Here is a 12,286-nt window from a genome sequence, read left to right as displayed (position 1 = left end):
GGGATCACTTGAGCCTAGGAGTCAAGGCTTCAGTGAGCTATGATCACACCACTGCACTCCAGTTTAAGTGACTGAGACTCTGTCTCTAAAACAAACTAGCTAACTAACAAACAAATAAACAGAAACAGGGAAGGGGAAGCTGGCTCCACCATTTTTTTTTTTTTTCTGTAGAGATGGAGGTTCATTGTGTTACCCAGGTCAGTCTCAACCTCCTGGCCTCAAACAATCCTCCAGCCTCGGCCTCCCACTGGGTTTATAGGTGTGAGCCCTTGCAGCAGGTCTTGACTCCACTTCTTTTTCTTTTTGAAGCGGAATCTTGCTCTGTCACCCAGGCTGGAGTACAGCAGTGCGATGTCAGCTCACTGCAACCTCTGCCTCCCAGGTTCAAGCAATTCTCCTGCCTCAGCCTCCTAAGTAGCTGGGATTACAAGCATGTGCTACCACACCTGGCTAATTTTTGCATTTTTAGTAGAGACAGGGTTTCACCATGTTGGCCAGGCTGGTCTCAAACTCCTGACCTTGTGATCCGCCTACCTCAGCCTCCCAAAGTGTTGGGATTACAGGCATGAGCCACCATACCCTGCCTTGACTCCACCTCTTCATGGGGGAGTAACATGTGAATTCTAGGAATGAGAGAAGTTGTTGGCAGATGTTGGTGCAGACAGTCTACCACAGTTTTTTTTTTCCTTTTAGTAAACATGCATGTGTGTGCATTGGTTCACATGATAAACATATTGCTTGCTGTGAGTCACAGTCAAAAGGTTGGAAAAAACACACTTCTATGTCCTTTAAAAAATTTCTTTCATAGCCCTTAGTACTCTCTGACCTTAGCTTACTTTATTATAGATCTCTGCCATTCAAATGTAAGCTCCCTGAGGGCAGGGGCCTTGTCTGTCTTATCTGCTGCTGTGTACTCAGCACCCAATAGGGTCTGGCTGTTAAGATGTGCTTAATAAATACCTGTTGTCATTAAGTAGGGTATTATTGAATCAGCTCTCATTTCGTGGGTGCTGAACACTTAAAAACATTATCTCATTTAATTTGCTCAGCACATAGTTGAGCACCTACTGTGTGCCAGGCAGTATTTGAGGTGATGGTGAAACCACAGGAAGCAAAATAGACAATAATACCTGCCCTCAGGGAGTGTATTTTCACCATGATACCAGAATAGTAGAGAACAGATTCACTGATACTATTTTGACAAAGAAGGAAACTGAGAGTCAGAGAGGTCAGACAACTTGCCCAAAGTCACACAGATGTTAATTTCACCCTGACACCTGGCTCTTCTCCACTTTCCTGTAGATGTTGGATTTTGCCCAGAGATGGGCTTGGGTGGTTACAGATCTCAATTTCCGCAATTGTTTCCCTGAAGGATCAAACTTATTTTTCTAGGAGTCAGACACAGGACAGTGGGAACAGGTGAGTCCCATGACCTCAGAGTTCCTGGCCCTCCCACCCTTAGCTCCCCCGACTCTGTGATGAGGCTCACACCTGGGGTGTTGCAGATTTGAGCCACAGATCTCAGTCACCCCCACTGTCTTATCTGCATGTGACATTCCCAAGTGGCTGGGGCCTGCAGGCTGCGCAAAGAATGCAGCCTGAACAAAAATAAACCTGTTACATTCCTTGGCAGCCCCCTACCCCTTCCTGCTCTCCAGCTATCCATCCTCACAGCAGAGTCTGCCAGGGAAGGCAGAGAGAGGGCAAACAGGGTGGAGGAAGTCAGTGCTGCTACCCAGAGAGAGGGAGAGAGAAAGACAGGGAGAGAAAGAGAGGGGCCAAGACAGTGAGGAAAGGGGGGGGGGAGAGAGAGAGAGAGAGAGAGAGAGAGCGAGAGAGAGAGAGAGAGAGAGAGAGAGAGAGAGAGAGAGAGAGAGAGCGAGATCACCTTATATGGGAACGTGCACAGACAACATGTGGCAATGGCTTAAAGGGCAGCAGAGGTCAGATACCAGACAGATGGAAGAAATTAAACATGGGACAGAGCGTGTTCCTGGGCCCTGAAAACAGCTCTTGTTTCACAGCAAGTTCGCACAAAGCCTGGCCCATTTTCCTTTTTTGCCTAAGCCCTGCGAGATGTGTGTCCTACCCTCTCCATGACTCTGAGTCAGGCCCCTCGACTCCAACTCTGTGGCTTGGCAGCAGTCTCAATCCTTTAAAGTCATTTCTTTGATGAACAAAATTCCTCGTTGCAAATAAAAAGGAAAAGGCCAGGCCTATTTCTCAAGAGTTTCCAATATCTCTCCAAAGCACACAGATTAGTAGTTAATGAGTAAATAATCCTTCATTTCTCATGCATTCATTCAACAAAGATTGAGGACCTGTTAGGACTCAGGCACTGAGCCAGGGGCTGGAAAGATGGCAATGGTGACGAAGATGATGACAATTAACATTCGTTGATTTGCACTCATTTAATGAATATTTCAACAATTAATAATTTACTTTGTACTTTCTATGTTCCAGTCATTAACGATACATAACACTGATCTAGCCTCATCTGGTTCCTGCCCTTGTGGAGTTTACAAGGAGGGCGAGGGATATTGAATACATAATCCCATTGGGTCCTCACGATAGTTCTTTGAATCAGCTTACTATTATCATCCTCATTTAACACAGAATTTTCCAATCTCCACACTGTGTACATTTTGGGCTGGATAATCTTTGTGGTGGAGCGGCTGCTCTGTGCATTGTAGGATGTTTAGGAGTGTCCCCGGCCTTCTACCCAACTAGATGCCAGTTACAGCCATTCCCCTCCTCTATGTTGTGACAACCAAAAAATGTCCCCAGACATTGCAAAATGTCCCAGAGGAATCAAAATTGCTCCCAGCTATGAATCACTGATTCCATGGATGAGGAAATAGAGGGTCAGGGCAGGCTGAGACATCTCCTAAAGGTCATACTGCTGGTGGGTAGGACTCACACCGTGGTCTACCCAAAGCCCATGGTTCTTACCATTGTAGTGTGAAACGGTTTCCTTGACAACAGATTATTGTGAGTTTGGATGGTTGTAGACTTCATTACCTCATCCTATACAAAATGGAAGTCATCTGTGTTAATTTGGATCCTCTGGGAAACAGATGCCAAGACAGGCTCAGACTTGCAGGGGATTTATCAAGGGAATAATCCTGTGAAGGATAAAGAGCAGACATCTTCAGACTGGGGAAAGAGAGGGGGAAGGAAGGAGTGAGGAGGAGGAGCTTCAGGCGGCAGTGCAGGTCTCAGAAAGTTTTGGCTGGACTGATGGGGGCTTCCTGAACAAAGTCACCAGTAGGATGAATCTCAGGTCAGCAGCAGTGGGGTTGCACTAACACCCCGGCTGTGCTCAGTCACTGGCTAGGCCCAGCTGAGGAAATATGGCCTTGGCATGAACTTGGTGGATCCAGAGGAGTGGGGAGAGGACTGTGAGTCAACTGTGCTCTCCGTGCAGACTCTCTCACTCTTTCTGTCTCTCTCTCTTTCTTTTTTTTAAGACAGGGTCTCACTCTGTCACCCAGGCTGGAGTGCAGTGGTATGATCGCGACTCACGGCAGCCTCAACCTCCTGGGTTCAAGCAGTTCTCATTCCTCAGCCTCCTGAGTAGCTGGGACCGCAGGTGCATGCCACCATGCCTGGATAATTTTTGTATTTTTTAGTAGAGTCAGGTTTTCACCATATTGGCCAGGCTGGTCTCGAACTCCTGACCTCAAGTGATTTCAGCCTCCCAAAGGGCTGGGATTATAGGTGTGAGCCACTGCGCCTGGCTGTGCAGACTCTCGAGAGGGAGATGCGAGCAGTGCACTCCACGGCTGCTACATTATCAAAGTGGTGCCCGTTGGTTACATTCACCTTAAGGCAAGGAGACTCAAAAGGCATCAGCGGTGCAGTGCGGAACAAAGCCAGGTCGGCCTTCTTTAAGCAAAAGTGTTCATTTTCCTTGCATCGTCTTGAGCTTCTTAGTGCTCTTCAAGCTCAGCTCTGACTTAAGTTCCATCAGTGAGGAAGTAAAGAGTACAACCTTGAGGGGCTACTGGTTAGCTGGTGTCTGGGCCTTGGTTTCTCCATTTGCATGATGGAGTTAACCTGCCCTAACTCACAGGGTTGACGTGAGGATTTAAGAACTGTCTAAGGAAGTTTATGGAATTGCTACACATTTGTTTTCAGAAGAGGATGGAATAACCCTCTGCCTGTTTCTTGTTTCTTGTAAGGATGTCTCCCTGCCAGCCACCCTCTTATTCTCTCAAGATCCATCTCTGCACCTACACAGGGGACCACACACTAGCTAAATTAGATAGATAAACTGTACTTGGCTCATACAGTATTTTAAGAAAATAACCAACATTTAAAATTAAGGCATTCTGGGGAGGCCAAGGTGGGGAGATCACCTGAGGTCAGGAGTTCGAGATCAGCTTGGCCAACATGGTGAAACCCCGTCTCTGGCCAGGAGTGGTGGCTTGTGCCTGTAATCCCAGCACTTTGGGAGGCTGAGGTGGGTGAATCATCTGAGGTCAGAAGTTTGAGATCAGCCTGATCAATACGGTGAAACCCTGTCTCTACTAAAAATTAGTCTGGTGTGGTGTTATGCGCCTGTAGTCCCAGCAACTCAGGAGGCTGAGGCAGGAGAATTGCTTGAACCCAGGGGGCAGAGGTTGCAGAGAGCTGAGATTGCGCCATTACACTCTAGCCTGGGCAACAAGAGTGAGACTGTCTCAAAATAATAACAATAACAATAAACTAAAATAAACAAATGAAATTGAGACCTTTTACATAAAAATCTGGATTTCTAGGCTGCCTTGAAAAATTACTTTTTCCAGTTTCTGGTTTGAGACCCTATGGTGAACTCACAACCTAGTGTGGACTCATGGTGGGGTTCAGGAGATTTCTGTGCTTCTCAGACTCCAAACTCCGTATTGCTTGGCATCCCACAGGAGGTGGATGAGGGTCTGGGACCAGTGTAGATTCTAGTGCGTAGAGGAACAAAAGCTCTGCCACTGCATAGGTTGGGTTGGGAAGGTCCAGCCTAACTGCTTAATAAATCAGAGTGGATGCAGGGGAAACTGACTGGCAGTCTGGAGGTCTGGCCTCTGGATTCAGATCTTTAGGCTTCATTTCTGAATTTGTGAAATGAACACAGCTGGACGTGGAGCTAAAGATGTCTGCGCTTGCATATTTCTGTGAACTGATGAAAGGAATGCAGGTTTCAGTAACAGAAGTTTTGATATGCAATGTAAAAATTGCAGCACCCTGAGAAATGTTGAGAACTTTTGATTAGGTAATACTACTTCTAAGAATAAACCTGAGGAAGTCACATTTAAATTATACACATCTGTGATCTCCAAGCTCATTGCAGCAATTACAAAGAAAATTCTCAAAGAACCATGATGGCAAAAGCTAAGAAAATGGCTAAATAAACACGGTTATCTTCATAAAAATAATATTTAAAAACTATATTTATGTTAATAAGGGAGCCTATATTCCTTTATTCTATTATTGTGTTAAGTCAAAAAGATGAAAAATCTGGCCAGGTGTGGTGGCTCACATCTGTAATCCTAGCACTTTGGGAGGCCAAGGCAGGCGGATCACTTGAGGTCAGGAGTTAGAGACCAGCCTGGCCAATATAGTGAAACCCCATCTCTACTAAAAATACAAACAAACAAACAAAAAAAATAGCCAGGTGTGGTGGCACATGCCTGCAGTCCCAGCTACTCAGGAGCCTGAGGCAGGAGAATTGCTTGAACCCAGAGGCAGAGGTTGCAGTGAGCCGAGATCACGCCGCTGCACTCTAGCCTGGGCGACACAGGAGACTCTGTCTCAAAAAGAAAAAAAAAAAAAAGGAAAACTTTAAGAAAATACTCAAACATTAAAAGATATCCCCCACTTTCCTATTTAAAAAAAGAAAGAAAATAATTAAAAAAAAGAAAAATTAGAAAATCTGGTCATACTGTGTGGCACAAATTGGCTGGAGCTGAGGAAGGCTGCTTGCCCTGTCCAGTCTGCCACAGTCCCCACCACTCCCTACTGTCTCTGATCCTAAAGCCAGTGTCGGTTGATGGTGAGCATCACGTTTGTGCTGCCGTTTTTCTTACAGTAATATTCCTTTGTCTCACATATTTATCAAAGAGGAAAGGAAAGAGTAGAACAGAAACGCCCATGATCTTCCTTATACCTGCCCGCATTTCACAGGCTTCCATCACCACCTGGTTTCTATAGCATCCGAGTTTACCTTGGAGCCTGCCATCCTTTCTGAAACCTCTTTCCTAAAATTCTCTCTGCCATTTCATAAGAACCCCTTGCATTTGTATTTCTCTTCACGTTCACAAAGCACTGCCAGCCACAGGAGATCATTCAGTTTTTCAGCCACCCAAGAGGAAAATATTATTTCCTCCATTCTAGGGAATTGAATCTGGAAGATGAAGTGATTTACCCAAGGACACAGCTGGTTAATGGCAGAGCAAAGTCCTTCTTGACTCTGAGTCCATTTTTCCATTACTCTAGGAAATAAAGTATGTTTGAACTTTCAGTTGCAAAAGACAGAAAGTTAACTGAAACTGGCTTAAGCCAAAAACAGCCATTGATTGAATTATGTGACTGGAAATCCATGGAAGCCAAGGACCTCAATACAACTGGCGGGAGAAGCTCCAAGGTTTCCCTCAGGGTGGTCACTCTTCCTTCATTTCTCAGCTCTTCTCTTCACTGTGTTGGTGTTCTTGCTCCTCATAGCAAAATAGCCACAGGCAACTCCAGGCTTCATCCCAATAGAGCCAAATCCAGTAGAGAGAGAGCTTCGCTTTCTAGACAGGCGGCCCCATAGATGGAACAGTCTCCTTGGTCTTGCTTGGCTTGATCTAGTCATGTGCCCAGCCATGAGCCAACCACTGGCAAGAGGAATTGACCAGAGTTGTGTTATGCGACCAGCTGGAACCAGGGGATAGGGTTAGCTATACCCAAGCAGGAGCTGAGGGTTGACGGTGAGGAAGGAATGACTCCTGCAAAGGAAAGCCGGGTGTTCTTCCCAGAAATGGGGAATGAGGCTGGGGATGGTGGCCTCAGCACTTTGGGAGGCCGAGGTGGGCAGATCACCTGAGGTCAGTAGTTGGAGACCAGGCTGGCCAACATGTTAAAACCCCGTCTCTACTAAAAATACAAGAATTAGCTGGGCACGGTGGCGCACGCCTTCCCTGCTACTCAGGAGGCTAAGGCATGAGAATCACTAGAACCCCAGAGGCAGAGGTTGCAGTGAGCTGAGATCATGCCACTGTACTCCAGCCTGGGTGACAGAGGGAGAGTTCATCTAAAAAAAGAAAGAAGGAAGGAAGGAAGGAAGGAAAGAAAGAAAGAAAGAAAGAAAGAAAGAAAGAAAGAAGGAAGGAAGGAAGGAAGGAAGGAAGGAAGGAAGGAAGGAAGGAAGGAAGGAAGGAAGGAAGGAAAGAAAGAGAAAGAAGAGAAAAGAAAAGAAAAGAAAAGAAAAGAAAAGAAAAGAAGTGGGGAATGGATGCTGAGTAAGTCAAAGAACCAGATATCGACAATACCTGGAATCTTCCTGGTGCAAGCCTTTCTGCTCCGTGGAAGCCATCCTATTCCCTCTTTCTCCATTCACATTGCCCCAGTCAAGCCTCCCAGATCCAACTGCTCTGAACTCCAGCGAACTTACTCTTCTGGGAACTCCCAGCTCATGATAATCTGAACCATGCACACCAGCACTCAGCTCTATAGCTGTGGACTGAGTGAAAGATTGAAGAGATAATTTGTGTGGATTGCGATAATTAGAAAACAGTTCCAAGTCTGGAAGGAAACAAACAAAAACATGTTAGTGTGGCTCTCTCTGAGTGGTAGCAGTATGAGCGGTTCTGGCTTTGTTTCTGTATTCCTTTCTGTAGTTTCTACCATGAGGTGACGCTATACATGACAGTAGCAAAAAGGAAGTAATGCCGTCTGATTTAAACAGCTGGCTATAAGCAAGGTGAGGGCAAGGGCCAAGTGTTGACTCTGTGCTATTCCTACCTCCCAGCATCAGGGCACACAGTGTCAGAGCTGCTTAGAGCCTGCTGGGAGCTAAATTCACAGAACAAGAGACTGTTGGTCCCCTTCCCAAAAGCCAGCCCCCAGCTTTCTTCTTTCAAATTCTCTGAACCTCCATTTTGTGTGTTGTCCTCCCTCCTCCTTGCAGTTATGTGCCTCATGGAGGGCAGATACCAGCCCCGAGCCCTGCACTAGAGAGACAATCCTCCAGTGAATCGGTCTATGCCAAGGTTTCTCAACTTCAGCACTGCTGACATTTTAGGCCAGATAAGGTCAGGGGCGGTAGCTCACACCCAGATTCACAGCACTTTGGAAGGCCAAAATAAAAGGATTGCTTGTGGCCAGGAGTTCAAGACCAGCCTAGGCAATATAGCCAGACCCCTGTCTCAGAAAAAATATTAAAAAAAAAAAAAGCTAGAAAATTCTTTGCTGTGGGGCTGTCCTACATCGGAATACTTCAGCAGCGTCCCTGACCTGTACTGTACTGAGTAGAGTAGAGGCATCCTGCCCTCAGTTGTGACAATCCAAAATGTGAGCAGACAGTACCAAATGTCCCCTCCAGGATAAAATCACCACTGGTTGAGAACCAGAGGCTTAAGCCTCCATGTTAATCTCATTCCCTTCATGTTAATCTCATTCCCTGACTGGTTTAGGCAGGGCCATGTGATCCATTTCCGGTCAATGAGATGTGAGACCAAATCAGCTGGGGCGGGTAGTTCCTTTTATAAAGAGACACAAGGAAGGGGCCTTTTATCTTCCTTTGGGTGCTGCCCCCTTTGGCTGCCATGCTTGGGAATGCAGTTGCCATCTTGCATCCATGAGGAGAACTCATACTCAAGGGCATTTTTGCCATCATGATGAAGGTGAAAAAAATGAGATTAACATGAAGGCTTGCAGTTTACTTGTTAGGTGAAGTAAAATTTTCCTAACATTTACATGTTTAAGTTAATTTGTAATGCTTTTCTGTTACAGCATCTTATCCAACCCAAGAGTCTATTGATGACATAGCACACAAAAGCATCAAAACAACAAACAAGGCCTGGCGCAGTGGCTCACACCTGTAATCCCAGCACTTTGGGAGGCCGAGGCAGGTGGATCATCTGAGGTCAGGAGTTCCAGACCAACCTGGCCAACATAGTGAAACCCCATCTCTACTAAAAATACAAAAATTAGCCAGATATGGTGGCACATGCTTGTAATCCCAGCTACCTGGGAGGCTGAGGCAGGAGAATCGCTTGAACCTGGGAGGGAGAGGTTGCAGTGAGCCAAGATCACGCTACTGCATCCCAGCACTCCAGCCTGGGCAACAAGAGCAAAACTCTGTCTCAAAAAAAAAAAAAGCTTATGGTGGTGCATGCCTGTAGTCCAGCTACTCGGGAGGCTGAAGCAGGAGAATCACTTGAATCTGGGAGGTGAAGGCTGCAGCGAGCCGAGATCCTGCCACTGCACTGCAGCCTGGGCAACAGAGCGAGACTCTGTCTCAAAACAAAAACAAAAAACAATAACAAACAAACAACAACATCAAAAGGCCATCAGAAACAGTAATTGGATGGTTGGGGTGTGGATATCAGAATCTGAATCAGGTGTGTCATTTGATAGTCCTTTTTGAGAACCACTGTCTATGTAAAGCTATTCCAGTTTCCTATGGGATTGCTAATAACTGGTGTGGCTGCTGAGACAAGGAAAGAGGCTTAATTCCTTTTACAAAACAAGGAGCAATATTTGGATGAGAACTCACTATATTTTATCACATAAAAACTGCAAAATGCAAGGCTGGGCATCGTGGCTCGCACCTGTAATTCCAGCATTTTGGGAGACCAAGGTGGGCAGATCACAGGTCAGCAGTTCGAGATCAGCCTGGCCCATATGATGAAACCCCATCTCTACTAAAAATACAAAAATTAGCTGGGCATGGTGATGTGCTGTAATCCCAGCTACTCAGTAGGCTGAGGCAGGAGAATCCCTTGAACCCGGGAGGCAGAGGTTGCAGTGAGCAGAGATTGGGCCATTGCACTCCAGCCTGAGCAACAGAGTGAGCCTCCATCTAAACAACAACAAAACTGCAAAATGCCAGATTCTGTGGTTGTTAAGCTACTATTTCTGGGAGTCAATCAGTCTCTAAGATGGAGCTGATCGTGAATGTGCTAGTGCCAGGTGCAGTGGCTCACTCCTGTAATCCCAGCTACTTGAGAGGTCAAAGTGGGAGAATCACTTGAAGCCAGGAGCTCAAGGCCAGCCTGGGCTACATAGTGAGACCCTGTTGCTAAAATAAATAAATAAAACCTGGAGAGGCTGGGTGTGGTGGCTTACACCTGTAATCCCAGCACTTTGGGAGGCTGAAGCAGGCGAATCACCTGATGTCAGGAGTTTGAGACCACCCTGGCCAACATGGTGAAACCCCATCTCTACTAAAAATACAAAAATTAGCTAGGTGTGGTGGCGCACGCCTGTAACCCCAGCTACTTGGGAGGCTGAGGGAGGAGAATCATTTGAACCTGGGAGGTGGAGGTTGCAGTGAGCCAAGATTGTACCACTGCACTCCAGCCTGGGTGACAGAGCAAGCCTGTCTCAAAAAAAAAAAAAAAAAAAAAGGAGGGGAGGAGGAAAAAAAACACAAGACAATGCTAAGCCAAATGACACAGCCTCTAGAAGCCAGTTTGCTCATCTGTAAACTGGAGGAGAACAAGATGAGAATTCTGATATTGAGAATCAGAAAGTGCTTCATGAATCATAAAACAGATAATGGATTATTGATGCTATGCAGCCCAAACATACAGCAATGTGTGCACACCATTCTGATAGTCTAAATTTAGGATGTGGTGTGAACAAAACTACCAATTATTAAATTTCTTATGCTTCTGAGGCTCTGCTTCCTCATCTATGCACTGTGGCAAGACCTTGTCCTGACTAGGCACTGAGGATAAAATAAGACTTTTGAAAAAGAATGACACAGACCACTAACGAATTTCAATATTCCTGTCCAAGGCCAGACAAAAGCAACGCAGATCCATAGAGAATGTTGGTGCATCACTGCCCTCTGCTGGTCAATAGCAGTACCACCATGGTTACGGAGAAGAAACGGTCTTTACAAAGGGATTCCTGGAAAACGGAGGCACAGAGAGGGGAAGCGATTTGCTCAAGGGCATAGAGTTAGCTTTGGGCAAAGTGATATCTCGAATTTGAGACTTCTGATCCCTAGCTCTTTCCAGAGGGAGAAAAGCGCTGGAAATGCGTCGATTGTGGTTTCACTCTCATAGTGTTTCTAAAGAGACTGATTGGAATTTCTACCTCCTGTTCTCTTGCCACCCAAACTGCAAGGGTTTCTTGCCCCTTTCTTCATACCAGGATAACCACCTGTGGCCCTATAAGGCCCAAAGTCTTCTTGGGTGCTGGGTGCTTTACAAAAATTATCTTGGATCCTTACAACTACTTTGTAAGTTAGGCCAGGAAACTAAAGCTCAGACAGGTTAAGACACTCACTGGAGGTCCAACAGGCAATAAAGCAGGGAAGCTGGAATTTGAGCACTCACTTGAGCCCCAAAGGCCCACATCTATTTGCCACCAAAAAACAAAACAGTGCGAAACACCATGGTAACTTGTGTTGAAGATGATAGATTTACAGTAATCTTGTGTTTTTTTTGCCAGACGCAGTGGCTTATGCCTGTAATCCTAGCACTTTGGGAGGCTGAGGTGGGTAGATCATGAGGTCAGGAGTTCAAGACCAGTCTGGCCAACATAGTGAAACCCCATCTCTACTAAAAATACAAAAAATTAGCTGGGTGTGGTGGTGTGCATCTATAATCGTAGCTACTTGGGAGGCTGAGGCAGGAGAATTGTGTGAACCTGCAAGGTGGAGGTTGCAGTGAGCCGAGATCGTGTCATTGCACTCCAGGCTGGACGACAATTCGAGACTCCATCTCAAAAAAAAAAAAAGTAATCTTGTGTTTTTTGATGGCCCTGAATGGTATTTGCTGGGCACACACACGATGAAGTCATAGTGGAGGGAAGATTATTTTTTGAGCACCAGTCACATGCTGGTGATATTCACATACATCATCTCTGTTAATTCTCCTATCGACACAATATGATCTTGAATCCTGTCCACGATATTGGGGCACAGATGAAGAATGAAGAAATGAGTTCAAAGAGGTTAAGAAATTTGCCCATGGTCATTTGGTGAAAGCTGGAATTCAGACTCTAATCTCCCTGCTTGATGCTTTAAAAACATAAACAGGGGAAAGCACAGGGAGGCAGGCAGGATGCACCACAGGCCTCCTCACCATGGAACCCT

Source organism: Callithrix jacchus, chromosome 9 (assembly GCF_049354715.1).
Source record: "Callithrix jacchus isolate 240 chromosome 9, calJac240_pri, whole genome shotgun sequence".
Classification (NCBI taxonomy): domain Eukaryota; kingdom Metazoa; phylum Chordata; class Mammalia; order Primates; family Cebidae; genus Callithrix; species Callithrix jacchus.
This window is presented reverse-complemented; position numbering follows the sequence as displayed.